The sequence below is a fragment of the Lissotriton helveticus genome, chromosome 4_1, assembly GCF_964261635.1.
Source record: "Lissotriton helveticus chromosome 4_1, aLisHel1.1, whole genome shotgun sequence".
NCBI classification, from domain to species: Eukaryota; Metazoa; Chordata; class Amphibia; order Caudata; family Salamandridae; genus Lissotriton; species Lissotriton helveticus.
In genome coordinates, this window is record NC_136063.1 from 2,101,380,513 (window position 1) to 2,101,398,739 (window position 18,227).

The window sequence follows — 18,227 nt, forward strand, 5'->3', positions numbered from 1 at the left end:
ACACAGCACCACCTGAGCTCAGTGTCCAGTGCTGCGGCACTGGTCACAACGCCCTGAAGCCGGCCCTGTTCCTGTGACTTGATGATGTCTGCTTGCTGTTTCATAAATAATATGCATTGATTGTTCTGTGTCAGCTCTGTTCTCCTGTGTTCCTCTTACTCTTTCCATCTGTGCACTCAAATAAGGATTTCTCTTGACGGTTGTGTTTGTGCTACTCCCGATGCTAGTTAATTTTTTGATACAGCAATGTACAAAATGGGTTCTTGGTTGAGGGGGTGAAAGACCCACTCAGCACACAACCAACATTTTTGTTAGAGTGAACCACAAAAGCAACTAAATCAACCTTTCCTTAACACTCTGCTAGCTTGACACAAAGCAGTCAGCCTTAACTTAGAGGAAAAGTATAAAGTATTTAGGCCAAAAGGGTGGGCTGATGGAAATTGGACTCTTGTCCGAGTTTGACAGGTGATGCAATATTGGTGAACTGTATTTGCTTTCACACTGGTTGTTTTTTTCAGTTGCATCATATTAGACCATCTTACTCCTTGTAGTTAGTCAAGTAAAGTATTTAGGCAACACACAAACAGCAATAAATTTAAAACACAACATAGGAAATATCCCACACCCATTTAGAAAAATAGAGTAAAGTTTAGAACACAAAATGATACCAGAAAAAAATATCCGATTAGTATCACCGGAGATATTCAAGTTCAAAGTTTTATGTAGACATAAAAGCACAAAGCGCCACTCATGGTCATCTGGTCATGCTAGATTGTGGTAACATCACAAGTGCAGGCCGAACGCGATGGAGCATTGGATGGATAGCGGGACCAGGCTAGTCCCACTGAAACAATTACCTTCTCAAAGTCCGGCAACTGGAGTTCCATTGGTGGTGAGGAGGCTGCGAGGTGCAGGATACGTTTTGATGATGCTTGGTGCTATAGTGAAAAGAGTAGACCAGGCGGCAGGGGCTGTTGTTGATGTCTCGCAAAGAGCTGGTCAGGAGTCATGGACGGTCATTGCAAGAGCTTTGCGTTTGGCGGTCACTACCGTTGGTCATTGCTGTAGTGCGAAATGCAGATCTTGTGTAGCCGGTCATTGCAGGCAGTTGCTCTAGTGCAAAGAGACAGGTTCACCGAAGCTTCATCTTGGAGGTCATCATGGGCAGGAGAGCCTCGGTGCAAGCATGCATGGTGGTGGTAGTGACGAGCCCAAAACGTTGGGTTTTCACGTTCCTTTACAGGAGGAGCTCAATTGATGCCAGCTAAGAGTCCGGGACCTGGGGAGGCACATCTTTAGGATCAGAAACTCACTCCAGCAGAGGCCAGCAGAGCACAGGCAAGTCCAGCTACAGACCAAGGCAGGTCCAGTGCAATAGGTCAGCTGGGCAGTTGCAGGGAGGCTGCTGGAGCTTCATGTGGCCCTGTAGCTCAGACAGGAGGTGAACCAACTGACCCATAGCCCACTCAGGTATTCTGGGTTCAATGGATCAGTTCTAGTCTCCTTTCTCAGAGAGCAGGCCAGTCCTCAAGTAGAAGGACAGTCCTCTGGTAGCAGCAAGGCAGTCCTTTGGGGAGCAAGACAGGCTTCAAGCAGCAGGGCTATCCTCTAGGGAGTCCTTCTTCTGTAATGGCCATAGGCCAACAAGTGTACTGAAAAGTGGCACCCGAAGTCTAAAGTTTATACTGGGTGCCATTCTTTGAAGTAGGATTCCCTATACTATCACCACATCTGGTTTTGGAACATTCTTCCCTTGCCTGCCAAGGCTCCAAGAAGTCTGGGGTGACAGAAGACTAGTTCCCAGAGGAAAAAGGGGCAAACAAGGTCCCAATCCCTTAGTAACTGTATTATTGAGTTGATTATAGGTGAGGTGTTTGCTCTTAACCACGGGGAACCCCCGTCCCAATGGCGATAAGAGAGTTCCAAAGGGGTGTCAGGACAAATCTTTTTTATTTGTGATTTCTTGCTGAAAAAATTCCAGAGGGCAGTTTCATCTTTTGCAAATGTGTTTTATGCAGTTTCTGGGATACAGAGACTTTCTCTTGGGTGAGCAACACCAAGTTACAGCCAACACGTATTTCGCCCCTTTACATGGCCATCCGGCCTGGGGCTTCCTCAGGGCTGTACAGTTTATGTGACAAAAACATGCAGTATATACAATGTGACAGAATAGTGGAAAGAAAGTCATTGGTATGTTTAGAAGACCGTACGTGCAGTATTTACCATGTTGGAAATAAAATACAGAACATAAGACATATCACAACGTATACATGATGTCAATATCAGTAATCATACAGTACATTTGTTAGGTAAAGGGTTTAGACGTTGTCAGAAAAGGGAAGGCCGCACAGGGGTAAGAAATAATAGTGGATAAGTATTTTGAGAAATGAAGTAAGATATAAGATTAGACAGTGTGTAGAGACATACGAAGGGTGGAGGGGGGAATCATAGAGCAAGAGGGAAATGAGAAAGGCAGTGAAGATCAAAGCCATAGTATGAAAAGGACACGTCTGTACAAATGTGTGTAGCACAGTAGTCAAAAATGATAAATGGCACATTAGGGGGGTGGGAGAGGGTTGAGGGAATACAAATGTGCAAATAATGCAAGATTGTGGCGTGAGGACGCCGAGGAGAACATATTAATAGTTTAGGGTACAATGGCAACCATATAGTATCAGAGCACACAATAGCATATTGGATACAAATTATGCATAACAACCACGATTACAAAATAAAAGTAAAACAATTGTATGAGGATAAATATTACAGTGAATGTCAGGTTTCATGGTCCCGGGTCAGGGCGGAGGGCGGGGGTGGGGAGGAAAGGGTAAATGTTAGGTATAAAACCTTAACCAGAGCGGGTGATGGGAAAGGAAAGATCCAGGCGGTAGCTTGACCGAGGTAAATCTGTCATATTTTCTGGGTCTCGTGAGCTAAGAGGTATCAGGAGGATAGCTATGCTATAAGTGCTTATAAGCGATATGGAGGAGGCTAGTAAAAAGCAAAGAGTGGTGTGGTATAAAAGTGCGAGGAGCGTGAGTGAGAGCAGGGACGGAAGAAAATAGATCAGTGCGGGAAGGCGGCAGTGAACTCGAGGTAGCGTGTCAGAAGTAGCACGCTAACCATCTAGTAATATCGAGTGAAAACAACATTTTCCCTTGTTGTCTGGTGAAAAGTCCTTTGTATCTGTAGGAAAATCAAAGGTACACCGGACTGATTAGAAACTGGCACCACGTTCGGAGGCCACGTCAGGAGGAGCGGACTCCCAGACAGGAGCCAGTGTGCTAGCTTACCTAGTATCATAAAATTATGGGCACATTGTCCGCCTGCAGTCTCTCCCAGCGCTCGGCATCAGCAACTTGCTGTGGGAGAAGGACACTAGTTATGTGTCTTCTCCTGAGATGTTCCGGGTCAGGTCATCTTGGAGTGTAGTTCCCGATTGGGAATTATAGTGAAAAGTAACTTGGTGTTGCTCACCCAAGAGAAAGTCTCAGTATCCCAGAAACTGCATAAAACACGTTTGCAAAAGATTAAACTGCCCTCTGAAATTTTTTCTGCAAGAAATCACAAATAACCAAGATTTGTGACAAAAGACTAGTGTCAGGTTCCTTTGTCTGTGATTGAGACAAAGCCCTTTGAAATGTAAGTGGGACTGGGTACAGCTCCTTCCCAACCATCCTGGCAGGACAGCCCATCCTATCCACACCAAATCACTTTTGTATCACTGTTTGAAAGGAATACACACACTACAAAAGCAAGCCATTCACAGTCATGTGACCCAGGACACTGACAGATGGCACAAATGGTTAGGACAAGAAATTGCCAACTTTCTGAAAGTGACAGTTCAGAACTGTATATTAAAATCCAACATTACCTTTAAAGAGATTAAAAATTACAATTTATTTGAGTGTAAAAAACATATCTCTATCTGCTCCAAATCAAAGGTTATCACTTATTAAATGTAATAAGGTAACCCAGTGTAAGTCAATGGCAGAGCTAGGCCTTGCAACTGTGAAAACCGACTTTAGGAGTTTTTCAAAGCTAGGACATGTAAAATTTAAGTACACCTGTCCTACTTTTACATACAATGCACCTGGCCCTTTGTGCCTTTGTGGCCTAATACAGGGGTGCATTATATGTATTAAAACGTAAGGTTTAGTCAAAAGGTTCAACTTGCTAGGTTGAAATGGAAGCTTACAATTGTACTGCAGACTGCAGTGGCAGACCTGAGATGTTTTACATGCTACTTTAGTGGGTGGCACAATGAGTGCTGCAGGCCCTCTAGCACCATTTAATTTACAGGCCTTGGGTACATGTAGTACCACTTACTAGAGACTTACAAGCAAATTAAATTTGCCAATTATGTGTAAGCCAATTTTATCATATTTTAGGTGGGGAGCACAAGCACTTCAGCACTGGTTAGCAGTGGCAAAGTGCAGAGTCCTCATGGAAACAAAAATGGGTTCAGCAAGAGAAGACAAAAATCAGGGAGAGACCTTGCCCAAAGAGCCAGGTCCCACCAGCAGGATCTAAAAACCTGAAAGGAGCAAACACATTACATTGGAATGGAGTTAATACATATTTATACAGCCCTGTTTATACTATGTGGCCAGTTCAAAGCACTCTATCACTATTGAGATTGTAATCAAAGAGTCGGCCAACACAATACAAAGAACATGGTAAGAAAAGACTGCTTTTTGCACGCAAATCATTTTATATTTCATAAGGTTATAACCCACAGCTGACACACCAATGATTTCTGTGCCCTTGCTGCTATGCTTTACTCACATGGTCATCTAGTGACTACTAGGCCAAATTGGTCCATCCAAGGAGCGAACAAGCACTTGATAGACACTAGTCCATCTAAGGAGTAAAGGAGTACTTGGGAGACACTACTCCATCAAAGGAGTCAACACACACTAGGGAGACAGTAGTCCATCTAATGAGTGAACACAAATTTGGGAGACACTAGAGTTTTTCAGACCTTGGTAAATGAATCAGCCTACTTTGTCTAAAGTGCTTTTCTCTGTATGAATGATTAAGCAAACCATTCGCCTGGACTATTACTTTGTCAACAATAATGACTTTATTGAAGGATTATAGCGTTTTGAATGACTTTATAGGGATGATTGATATATGAAGAAATTCCATCTCTTAGACATCCAACAAGGCTCATGAATCCCCAATGGGCTGAGGATAAGAAGATGATGGGAGGACTACTTGCCTTCATAAATCTGTAAGAGACAGGAAGAATGTATGGAGAAGAAGAAATAAAAATCATAACTTTCCCTCCATGGCCCATCCTTAAGCCTAGGCCACTTGTCATGAGACCAGAACCCATGCAGTTCGATCACATATAGGGTTCACTCACCATAGGAGAAGAGAAAATCAGAGCCAAAACAAATTGTTTTTTACCAAGGAGCCACCTGATACAGGAACATGCTTAGCAACAACTATCATAATGATGGGTTTAATGGCCACCTCAGTACCAAGGCAACCAGTCATTCCAAGTAGTTATTAAATTGCATTGTCAATAAATTCAAACTTAGGAACAATGATCATTATTTACAAATGCAAAGTAAGACATTTGGTCTAAACTTAGACCAAATGTCTAAGCTTACGACTTTAGGAATTCTCAATGGGCATTTACGAGTAGTATCTTTACGTTTGTACTCGGGTCAGATATCCGCTACTTGATTGATTGATTGATTGATAATACTCATAAATGTATCCAAGAAGTGGAATTATGGTATTCCTCAAATGACAGAGTTACAGAGTCAAGAAAAGGGCTGGAACCAGCTGTGCCCGCGTGGGGTTTACAGTTGGGAATCCATTTGTTGGAGTGTAATGCCCTCACACACCCATTCAGGTGTCATACTTCATCATATAGGCTGCTCCTTGTTGGGTCAGAAGTGCAATACCCAACGGGCTCCCTTTGAAAGGGGCACTTTATCGGAGATCTTTTATCCAACAGCCATATGGTGGTGTGGGTGTGGGGCCAGAGCTGTGTAGATGTAGTCAGGTGAGTTAAAATAGGATTGGGAGTACCTTGCAGGGAATATTTTATTCTGGGGGTCTCCTACCCTAAGTAAAAACAGTGAAAAAGGCACTCATCCGAGTGTAATGTCTCGTTTAGGAGTGTCCTTTGTTAGCGAGTGTCGGTCAACATGTTTCTCGCTTAATGTGAATTGTACTAGCGATTCTTCAGGACCGAAAAAAGCAATAAACTATCTACACCTAAGATTTACTGATAATACAGTTATTCACAGCCAAGAGTATCTACTGACAAATGTACCTGTTGTGACCTGGATCTATCTGTGGTGGGGGACAAAAGATATATAGATATCATTCAGGCACACATGGTATACAACAATTGTGGACGCGACCTTAGTGGTGACTCTGACTACTGTACTTTACTCATGTCGAGTGAACGCAAATGCATTAGAGAACATCAAAAACTTTAAAAACAAGTGGTGAATCCCCACAGTGAGCTATTGTGACTAATTGCCCCTGTGGAAATCCAGTGGTGCTGCAGAAATGCAGGGTATGGACTCATCCAAACCATGCACCTAAGCAGATACACAAATACACATCATGTAGGCAGCTTAAGAGGCAAACATAAATAAATGCTAATTTTGCCAGTGTCAATATCTTAATGCCGTTAGAAGTACTGAGTGGCAACAGTGACAAGTCTACACGAGATGCCCGACATCTACTATTGACAATATCAACCCATGCTACTTTTTGCACCTTATTGTTGTCTAGTCTCTACATCAATGCATTGCACAGTGTTCACATATGTACCACACCTGAAATATGAGGATGACACCCACATTACAAGGCCTGTGGGACAGTGGAGTTGCAAAAGGTAGCATGAGTTGATATTGTCAATAGTAGATGTTGGGCATCTCGTGTAGACTTGTCACTGTTGCCACTCAGTACTTCTAACGGCATTAAGATATTGACAATGGCAAAATAAGCATTTATTTATGTTTGCCTCTTAAGCTGCCTACATGATATGTATTTGTGTATCTGCTTAGGTGCATGGTTTGGGTGAGTCCCTACCCTGCATTTCTGCAGCACCACTGGATTTCCACAGGGGCAATTAGTCACAATAGCTCACTGTGGGGATTCACCACTTGTTTTTAAAGTTTTAGATGTCCTCTAATGCATTTGCGTTCACTCCATATGAGTAAAGAACAGTAGTCAGAGTCACCACTAAGGTCGCATCCACAATTGTTGTATACCATGTGTGCCTGAATGATATCTATATATCCTTTGTCTACCACCACAGATAGATCCAGGTCACAACAGGTACATTTGTCAGTAGATACTCTCGGCTGTGAATAACTGTATTTTCAGTAAATCTTAAGTGTAGATAGTTTATTGCTTTTTTCGGTCCTGAAGAATCGCTAGTACAATTCACATTAAGCGAGAAACATGTTGACCGACACTCTCTAACAAAGGACACTCCTAAACGAGACATTTACGCTCGGATGAGTGCCTTTTTCACTGTTTTTACTTAGGGTAGCAGACCCCCAGAATAAAATATTCCCTGCGAGGTATTCCCAATCCTATTTTAACTCACCTGACTACATCTACACAGCTCTGGCCCCACACCCGCACTTCACCATACGGCTGTTGGATAAAAGATCTCCAATAAAGTGCCCCTTTCAAAGGGAGCCCGTTGGGTATTGCACCGTCAACCCAACGAGGAGCAGCCCATATAATGAAGCATGACACCTGAAAGGGTGTGTGAGGGCATTACAATTCAACAAATGAATTCCAACTGTAAACCCCACGCGGGCACAGCTGGTTCTGTCCCTTTTCTTGACTCTGTAACTCTGTCATTTGAGGAACAGCATAATTCCACTTCTTGGATACTGTTACTGGGGCCCCCTTTTATACTGGACCTCCCACTCCTGTGCGAGTGAAAAAGGCCCCATCATCATCCTGTTTTGTATAAAACTACTCGTAAATGCACTTTGTGAATTCCCAAAGTCGCAAACATAGACGTTTGGTGTAAGTTTAGACCAAACGTCTAAGTTTACCTTTGTGAATCAGGCCAAAAATGAGAAGTGAGGGACAACTGGAGGAGTCAATATGGATAAACTGCAACCTTTCTGACAGGAATGATGAGAGGCAATTAGATCTTAGCACCACATCTGATCCTCATAATCTAGCTAGTCAAGCATGTCCCATCCTTTTCTGAATCATAGACCACAGAGAAAAAGAATAGCACCACTAAGCATGGTCGACCTTCACAGCATAAAGTGCTTGACATGCTAATTTCAGGGTTGCAGTTTCAGCAACACATCGGCATATGTAACCACACTAGTGTAAGTGGGAGAGGTTAATGGTCTTATTTTCTGAGGATGCAATCATTTTCTTGATTACGTTTTTCAGTTTTCTGGCAGTTTAAAATTTGAGTGATGTGTGCTGCCAAGTCTCAGCCTTTTCAGTTAGGAGGTAATTCAATCAATTTTGAGGATTGCGGACAGGAGCCTTGATCATTTGTGGCATTAAGTACTTGGAGAACCGGAGATGCAGTAGGGATAGAAAATGTTCTATGGTGGAGGCAGACTGCATTGTCAGTCATTTAGGGGGATGTGGTTGGAGCGGTGGAGTAGTAGCTTTTGAGTAAAGCAAAATTACATATTTTGCTGTTAAGCCCTCCTTTTCCTGTGCTTTTGGCTTTCCTAGACTGCTAGACATGGATCATGTGAGAAGTTCCTGAGGTCATAGGGATGAACAGGTGTTTGTTGATCTAAGGTGTAACTAGGTCCTAATTTATGTTTCCCTGGAGCAATCCAAGAGAAAGAGATTGGTTAGAATTACACTCATTTGTTGAGTGAGACTGTCCTGCTCTACGGCTAGGTCTGTTGGACAGGAGTCCAGCAGAGTATATGACGCGACAGGACACATGCCCCTAAGTCCTAATATAAAACAATGAGAAACATAAACAACACACAATACAAAAAGCTGTGATCGCCACTGCAAGGCAGTACATTGTGTCAGTAAAGATAACGGGTTGGCAATTAAAAGAAAGTGCATTCTAAAATACAAACAGATTTCTCCTTGCAAGGAAATCAGCTGGTAAACATCCACAGGGCTTCTGGAAACAGGAAATGTTAGCAAGTACGAGGCATCCTGTAGATTTTTTTGTTATCTGCTTTGCTGACATATGTTTAAGTTTTCTCCTTTGAGACAATGCCTCTTTGTCATGCTGGCCACCAGATATGACAAGACGCAGATAATTGCCTCAAAAATATAACTGAGTTGTGCAGAGGTTCGTTTCTTCTGTGGCATTTAATCTTCCAACTCTCTGTCTTTATGGTGATTTAGAATTAAGGACCTCCCATATCTAGGTGTTGTTTTAGAAGGGTGAGCCCTATTTTACCTGGATCCTCCTTTCCAGACGTGCAGACACTCACCCTCAACAGATTTGAGTAATCTTTGCTTGGTTTGATATCCTGAGTCATCATCCTCATATCTTCGGCGCCTCTTAGTGCTCCATTCAGGGATCTTACTTAAGATGTACCTCTGTACCTCTTGAACCAGAGGCAGGCAAAAAAAGCAAGTTCAAAAACTGCCCCCCACCAAGTTAATAAACCCCTAAGTTATGCAACCGTTATTTTTATATAATTGTTACTGAACCTTATGGCATGGGAAGAGCCAATAATCTTTTGCGGGAACATCAATCTAGAGGTTAACACTAGGCTAGGTTCAACAAACCTTCAAAGCTTCCCCCGCATGCGACACTCAAAATCTGCACTTATTCATGTAATGAATTTCCTTTGCCTTGTAAATGGGTCGCTCAATTAGACCAAATCAATCAGGCTTCAGGCATCATTCAGCACCTCATAGGTAATATTCCCACATAGAGGGCCTCATTTATGAAAAGTGACGGATCGCTGCGAGAAAACAGCCATGCGTCACTTTTCATTGCGCCCTCCTTGCGACTCCAATGATGCCTCATATTTACAGTATGATGCATCATGTCGCAAGGAGGTACAGAAACGTCAGTATTTCTGACATATCTGTAGGCTCAAAAATGACGCATGGCTGGAGTGTGTCACAAAAGTGAAGCAACTCCAACAATGGGTCATTACACATGGGCAAGTCCCATGTTAAATGTGCTTGCGGCAGTCTTACGCCTGGCATAAGGCAGGCATAAGATATTGACGCATTTGCGTCCTACAAGTGGCGCAGTGCAATCTTATAGATTTCTCTGCGTCACTTCTACGGCCCTTTCTTGCGTCGGCACGCCCCCCTACATACATTATACCTGGTGAAGGTATAATGTGGCGCAGGGGTTTACAAAGTGACGCACCTACCTAGATGCGTCACTTTGTAAATATGGCGCAACATGGCTCATATTTTGCACTGCTGGTGCGTCACAAAAAGTGACGCAACGGCAGCGCAAAAGTGACGCAAGTGGCTCATAAATAAGGCCCTGACTTTTTGGGTGGTTCTTAACCTGAAATTGAAGGGTAAAAATGAAGTTTGTGTCATCAGATTTATTGGTTAGAGCAGTGCAAGTGCACCAAACAGAATATATTATGGAAGGTGCGTGGCCTTGGTTGAATGTAGGAAAGATCCAACTCTCTCAGTCAAATTGTCTTTTTTTATTTGTTTTTTATTTGTGAATTAAATAAAATATAATTTGTGTATTTTTTTGATGATAGCTGGGGGCTGTATGTTGTGTATTGTTTTGCAGTGTATATCATCGAAATTGATTAGGTCGGGCCCCCCCGGCTTCCAGTAATGACTCAGTGGGAGTAACCCCAGAGACCAATAATGATTCAGTTGGGATCCTCAGATTCCAGTAATGACTAGGTGGGGGTCCGCAGAAGTCAGAAGCTTAAGAACTATTACTTTAGAACCTATGAATTGAAAATTCTACTCTTAAATTTAGAAATGGAATATACCTCCTCATCAATAATGCAGAAGCACAGTAATATATAGGAACATATTTTAAATCAACTTAATGCTACCAAAAGGGTTTTGAAAAACAACTATGGAACAAGGCTGCTCCATGGCCCCAGCAAAATTGGTTAAAATATTTTGCAAACAGTGATAATAAGGGCAAAATTCTTGCTCTGAAACTCAAAGAAAAGCGGATTAAGAACCATCTTATTATTATTGGAGATCCCCAGGGAAATTTACATCAGGATAAGGCCAAAGTTATCTGTATGTTTTGAGGTCACTATGAGCAACTACAAAAAGAAGGAACAGCTAAGCACCGAGAAAGAAATGTCTAAATACATGTACGCATCCGCAATTCAAGCCTTTTTCTCAATGTAATGAGAAATCCTAGAGACTCCCATATCAGAAAAGGAAATAAGAGAAGCTATTAAGGGTTGATCCGCAGTTGAGGCAGTGGACCCGCACTCAATACCAATTGAGATCTAGAAAAGCTTTATCACAATTGTATTACCTTTATTCTTGCAGTTGGTTATCCCACGGGAGAATACGTTCACAAATACCTTTCTCATGGAAACTCAGAGGAGGACCTGACAAGGCTGTCCTCTTTCCCCTCAATTGTTAATTCTATATTTAGAGCCCTACATTATAATGCTTCAAAAATCAATAGCAATATCCGGGTTTATCTCAATGGTACCCCAAGTAGAATTTCAGCATATGCAGATGATGTGGCAATCTTCACCTACAATCCCATTGCGGCAATACCCATAATAGAACAGAAAGCAAAGTGATTTGGTTCACTGTCTGGGTATCTGCTTAATACCAAATTCTATATACTTAAATTCCACCCATTGATGACAATCAGAATATAACATCAACCACATATTTGGGGATTCTCATTTCTGCTAATATCAGAAAAATATTCAAAAATAACTACAGAACCCTATTAGATGATGTAACGTAGATCCTGATATAGTGGAACAGACTCCTTCCAGGGATCCAAGGGAGATGTAACAAAATGCTAATTCTTTCAAAAGTTGTCTTTCTTTTTCATGCTTTTCCTCTTGCCATCCTGAATATCCTTCTTAAAAAGTTTAAAGGATATGGTCTCCATTTATCTGGCAATTTATTAAAGCAAGACGAGCAATTGCTCAATTGCAACAACCTTTATGTAAAAGTGGATGAGCTCTCCCATGTATAAAATGTTACTGTTGGGCATGTTTTTGAAAAAGATTATCTCAGGACATTGGTTTAGCATTCTTTATTTGGTCACCTAGAGATTTGTATGAAGATCTGTCCCTAGCTCCAGGGATTTTTGAACCCACGAATTAAAAAAAACAAGATATAAAACTTTATCTGTATACTGTCAGAGTAATTCAACTAAATTACAGCTTCCAAAACGGAATCTCTATACATCTTTATGGCATAATCCATCCCTACCAAAGGGGGGGTGGCTTGTGGAGCCATCTTGGCAGACACATAAACTAATCTCTCCCAGCTTGAGGCTTCAACATCTGGCCACACCAATGTGAGATGGTTGCCCCAGCACTAACCTACCATGGGCACTGAAGCAGAAGTCTGGTCCAACCTACTAATGGCAGCTCCATCCAGCAGGGATCCCTATTCAGCACTGTGAGTGGCCAGAGCCAAGCTGAGCCAGCCAGGCGGATATGCTTCATATTGCAATGGAGGACCTTAGTAGCTGCGCCAGGACTCGAGTGGGGACGAACCCCATCATATCACTGCTATTGAGGAGCTCCCAGTGATGTTGAAGCCGGAGGAGGCCATTCAACGGGGATGGAGGCAGCCCGCGCCCTCCCTCACTCCGATGGTGCCGACGAGCCCTTGTAAAAGCCTTAATTCAACCTCTTGACAGAAGGCCCACCTCTCAACATACAGTATGCCTTTGTGTATAGAGCGCAGAGGGCGTGTCTCTGGAATTATGACATGACATCCTGGTGTGAGATTCCATCATCCCCATGCCCTCTTCTCTGGAGGCCCATGGACTCAGGTTGTACCTCTGGGGGATGGCGCCTCAGTGCCTGCCGGACTTGGGGGCACTGGCGGATGCTATTTTCACTATATCTTCTTGCAGCCACTGTCGCGGTGGATATCCTTTGCTTGGGGCCACCTCTTAAGGCAAACCAGGACTAACAGATTCCCCCCTCTTACATGATGCCTCCTCAGTAGTGACTCATCAGCAGTGTCTGGCCCCCATGCCCTGCCTACTCTCCGAGGACCAGGCGGAGCTATTGGTGTGGGGCCATACAGTAACTCATGACCACCAAGTGGGGCATAAGCTTGGCTGCACTGACCTGTGGCTCAGGCAGGGACGGGGTGCTTGGAGCGGCCCTGACTTATGACCTGCCTGGGCTGGGCATCTCTGAGAGTTCCTAAACAAAAGAGGACCCCTGAAATAATGACTGGGAGAAGACAGTACCAGGGGAAAGAAAAACTCAGAACAACAGATTTTGCAAACTCTACTTGCATGTATGCTTCGCGCCACTCCTCTTTAAGCAGCTCTCCAACCCATCCCTCCCATGTCCATCTAGGCGGATCAAGTACCTCTGGGGCGTTATGAGCAAGGGCACAATATAGCTGGATGATACCCCCCAACAGTTCCCCATCAACAATCACCCCCCCAAGGGGATACATTCTTGTAAATCCGCCCTCTAGTACAATATTGATCAAGATTATTTTGTAACTACAAATATCTGTGAAATTGAGTACAGGAAAATGTGCAATGAGTTTGGAGGTCTGTAATGGAGTACCTAGAGCGGAAGGCCTCCAGCCATACCGTATGGCTCAGCAAGCGCCCTCTCCAGAGGGGTCTGCCGCGTCAGCCACCCGTCCCAGTCAGTGAATCTGTCAACTGCTCTCCACAGCACAAATATCACTCTAGTGATTTCTCAGAGGTCAAGCAGTACTATATGGGTAATGCATCACTGCCTCAAAACTAACCCTGGGCGTAGGGCTACGCTACGCTCGCGTAGTTTGTGCAACTACGCGCTACGTGAATTGCACGTAGCACAGTGCAAAAACACGTAGCGTAGCAGGCATTTTTGGCTTGCTCGCGGTCCTCAACGTCAAGTTGGCGACCGCGAGCGAGCAAAATGACATCCTTGCGAGACTTTTTCCTTGCAGGTTTCTCATTGGGAGTGATCGCGTATGCTCGCGACCGCTCGCGATGAGAAACTACCAGTCTGCGTTGAGAAAACTGCCGCTCGAGTACAAATCTACTCGAGCGGCAGAAAACGACCACTTGCACTGTGCAAGTTGCCGTTTGCAATGATTGCACAGTGCGGACAAGCATCCGGCACTGTGCAATCAGTGCGAACAGCATTTTCCCTACCGCACGACGCAGTTCACGTAGCTACGCATAGCTTGCATAGTGCAAAGTGCACTTCGCGTAGCTACGCATAGCACGCCTACGCGAACTACGCCCACGGTTAGTCAAAACAGAGGCAGGACAATTCAAGTTGGTACGCCGGGTCATCCAATCTGCCCATCAGCCACTCATTGACAACCAAGAGGTGAGATGCCCAGTAATATAGTCAGATGTCCACCTCACCCAGACCTCCATCACACACCAAGCAGTGGCATTTAGCCTCCGCAATGCACAAGGTACAGCCCCTCCAGTAGAAGGATCGAAGCAGCGTCGTCACCTCAGTAAACCAAGCATTGGGGATCTGGAGCGGGAAATTCTGCAGGATGTAGAGAAAGAGGGGGAGTATCATCTTTTTATTCATTGCGATTCGATCCAAGGTATAAAGAGGAAGATTGTGCCAAGTGGCTGGATTCGTTTTAGCCCTATGAAGAAGAGGAGAAGGGTTAAGATTGTGTGTGAGCTCTGGCACTGTTAATATGTAGACCCCTAAATATTTGAAGGTCAGGCGACTGACAGGTATGTCTACTTTTCAATCAACTGACACATAGTCCCCCTTTAAAGGGATCAAGAGTAATTTCTCGTGTTTACTCTGAGTTCTGAGGCTTCCTCGAAGAGTCAGAGGACTTCAAGAAGTAGCCGGCCAGACAGCGCAAGGTCAGCGAGAAACAGGAGGCTGTCATCTGTGTATAATGCAATCCTGATGTCCTGTGTTTCGCTCCATCTCCAGCCTCTCATCTGAGCTTTACGGTGGATTATATTAGCCAAGGTTTCAATTGCAAGGGTGAATAAAATAGGAGAGAAGGTGCATCCCTAATGGGTTCAGCATTGCATCAGAAATGCACAAGAGAGCACACCGTTGATGAGGCCTTGCCCGCAGTTTGCGATTACAGGAGAGCAATCAAGGTGTTGAAGCGGGTCCCAAAGCCTATATGTAGTAGCACTGAGTCGAGATAGGTCCAGTGAACAGTGTCAAAAGCCTTTTCCAAGTCGCCCAGCAATAACTTTGCTGTCCGTTTAACTTTGAGCAAGGGCCACTTGTATGAATTTGAATTTAATTTGAATTTAAAAACATTTATTCAGCGCACTTCTACCAAGCGGTTTCATGGCGCTATTGCGATAACAGAGGATGTCAGCACTGGGAGGGATTTAAACAGAATAGGCTTTAATGAAAAGAAAAGTTTTAAGATCCTTCCGGAACTGGGTATAGGAGGGCACGGTGCGTAGGGCAACAGGAAGGGAGTTCCAAAAAGTAGGGGCAGCGAACCTCGCGCCGCCAGCCCTCAGTTTCTTAAATCGAGGGATGGCTAAGAGGGCTGCGTGGGAAGAGCGGAGCTCTCTGCAGGGGAGATAGGGGATGACAGCGGAACAAAGAAATTTAGGGGCGGTCCCTGCTCTTGCTCCTTGTATGCAAAGGATATAGTGTCTAGTGCTGTGGTTAGGCATAAAGTCACATTGATCAGGGTGTATAAAGAGTGGGGGACGAGCTGTAGCCTTGTTGCCACAAATTTGGCGTGGATCTTTATATCCATGATAATTAGAGAAATATGGCAGTAGTAGGCATAGTTTGTCGCTGGGTGATATGATTTGGCGATGACTACAATGATCGCGAGGTCGAGTTCTGTAGGGTAGAACACTTGTTCTTTGGCCTCCGTATATAAACAAAGGAGGTGCAGAATTTCAAAAAGTTTTAGAGAGGAAAACCGTCTGGGCCTGGGACCTTACCGATTTTCAATCCCTGGATGGCCGCCTGGATCTCATCCACAGTGATGGGTGAATCTAGTGTCTTTTGTTAGAGACCTGCTAGACCGGAAAGGGGTACATCACAGAGAAGCAGCCGAGCCAGCTCAAGGTCAGGCAACAACTTGCAGGTGTATAGAGTGTCACAGAAATCTGTGAAAATGCCATCCGAATTTCCTCCGCCGTCATGATTGGGGACTCTGAAGCAATGTCAATGGCAGGTATAAGTCGGGAGTCAACATTTCTGTTGGCCAGCCTGTACAGAAGCGTACTACTTTTGTCTCCGTGCTCATATACCCGTTGGATTGAGGCACGCCAACATTGGAAGGCCTCATGAAAGCCCAAATGACATAGAAATGCTCGATATACCTCTAATTGCTAAGTTAATGATGCAGTCGCGTGTGCCGCTGCCGCGGTCTACCACCAGAATATACGAGTTTCAAGTTCCATGATACGGTGGTGCCATCATTATTAATACGCTTGAGGTATGCTTTGGCCATTCCCTGAATTATGGACTCACTTGTCGCTAACAGTGTACCAGCGCTCTGAACTGTTCCCTCATTGGTCTCAAAATAGGATTGTATTTCACTGGACAGGTGTTCCACGAGATCCTTATCTGTAAGGGACCAGGCATTCAGATGCCACCTAGGTATTTTATGGTGCACAGGGTCTCAGAGATGAAATAACAGGGGGGAATGGCCAGAGATACCACAGGGGAGCACGCTGGCTTCTCACATGGAGGATATGTCCACTTCATGGATGCTGAGGTGTGAGCGTAAGCCCTCTCCCATGGGTGCCACACCTGCCAAACATCGCAAAGTCCCATTGAGCCCACCCCTAAGTTGAGAGTCTTAGAGGGAGCTCATCAGTCCGGTGAAGTAGGGCTGAACACATCCACCCACATTTAAGATAGCAGTGAAGTCCCCTTGGGGAATATCACCCTGTGTGGTATTGTGGCAACCACCTCAGTTAGGTCTAGGAGTGGTGGCCGTGTAGACTAGAAGGCATATATGTACTTAGTAAGTTATATGGTGTCCCTTTCACAGTTCCCACCACCCCCACGTAGCTGCCTTGGGGGTCATGTATGATGTGCCTAGGCACTAATGGAAATTTCTCCTGAAGAAGGGTCACCAACCTAAGCTCGAGTGGTAGACACGATCATACTCAAACCTATGCAGAAAGGGCAGAGGGTGCCCAATAAATGCATTTCTTGCAATAGTGCAACTACCTGCTGATGGCGACAGAGAAATTAGAGGCCTGCAGTGCATTTAATAAGGTCCAGTAGGCCGTTGGCATTCCATGAGATAAGACAAAACTTCATGGTAAAGTCGACTTAGGGGTTCAGAGGGTAATAAGTGGAACCACTGCAGATGGCTCAGCGAATGATGCGAGGCATTTACTGGAGCAAACTTGACAACAAAAAAAGATCATAGAAAACATAGACCCTTTTTTTTTTTTAAACAGATTTTATTTGTCTGAACACGCATATGATGCATTGCCTCGAACACCGGGGACTACTGCAAGCAATAACATATCACAAATACCATTGACAGACTTTTGATAGAAAACGGTATCCCGACCCCCCTCCCACCCCTCCCCCCTAAGTGCGCAGCTGTTGAACTGAAGACGACATAACTATACAGAAAGCATACAGAGTCGAGCCAGGACACATCACCATTAAATCAAATACCTGAGTGTTAAGGTGACGAGAGTGCGGCTCCATTGGGCGGAGTGTCTAAGTCCAGCCCTCAGTTATCGGCCCACCTTTTCCAAATCTTAAAGTGCTTGCCAGGGCAGCCCCTGGCCAAGAACACAGGCTGCTCCAGACCCATGCAAAAGTCCATACCATTCCTCCAGGCAGCCAGAGGCGGGGGCTGGTGCGCCTTCCAGGTGCGTGCAATGTCCCGTTTGGCCAAGGTAAGGCCCAGCAACAGCAAGTGGCGTTTTTACCTGTTACCCCAATCCCCTCCATAGCATGTAGCAACCCCAATCTGGGATCTTGAGGAAGCACCCAAGCAAGCACCTCCGACAGGCTCCGGAAAACTCCTACCCAAAACCTCTGCAGTGCTGAACAGCTCCAGACACTATGTAACAGTGTGCCAACCTCTGATCCACACCTAAGGCATTCTGGGGAACCCACCATTCCCGCCCGCCACAAGCGCTGCCGTGTGAAGTA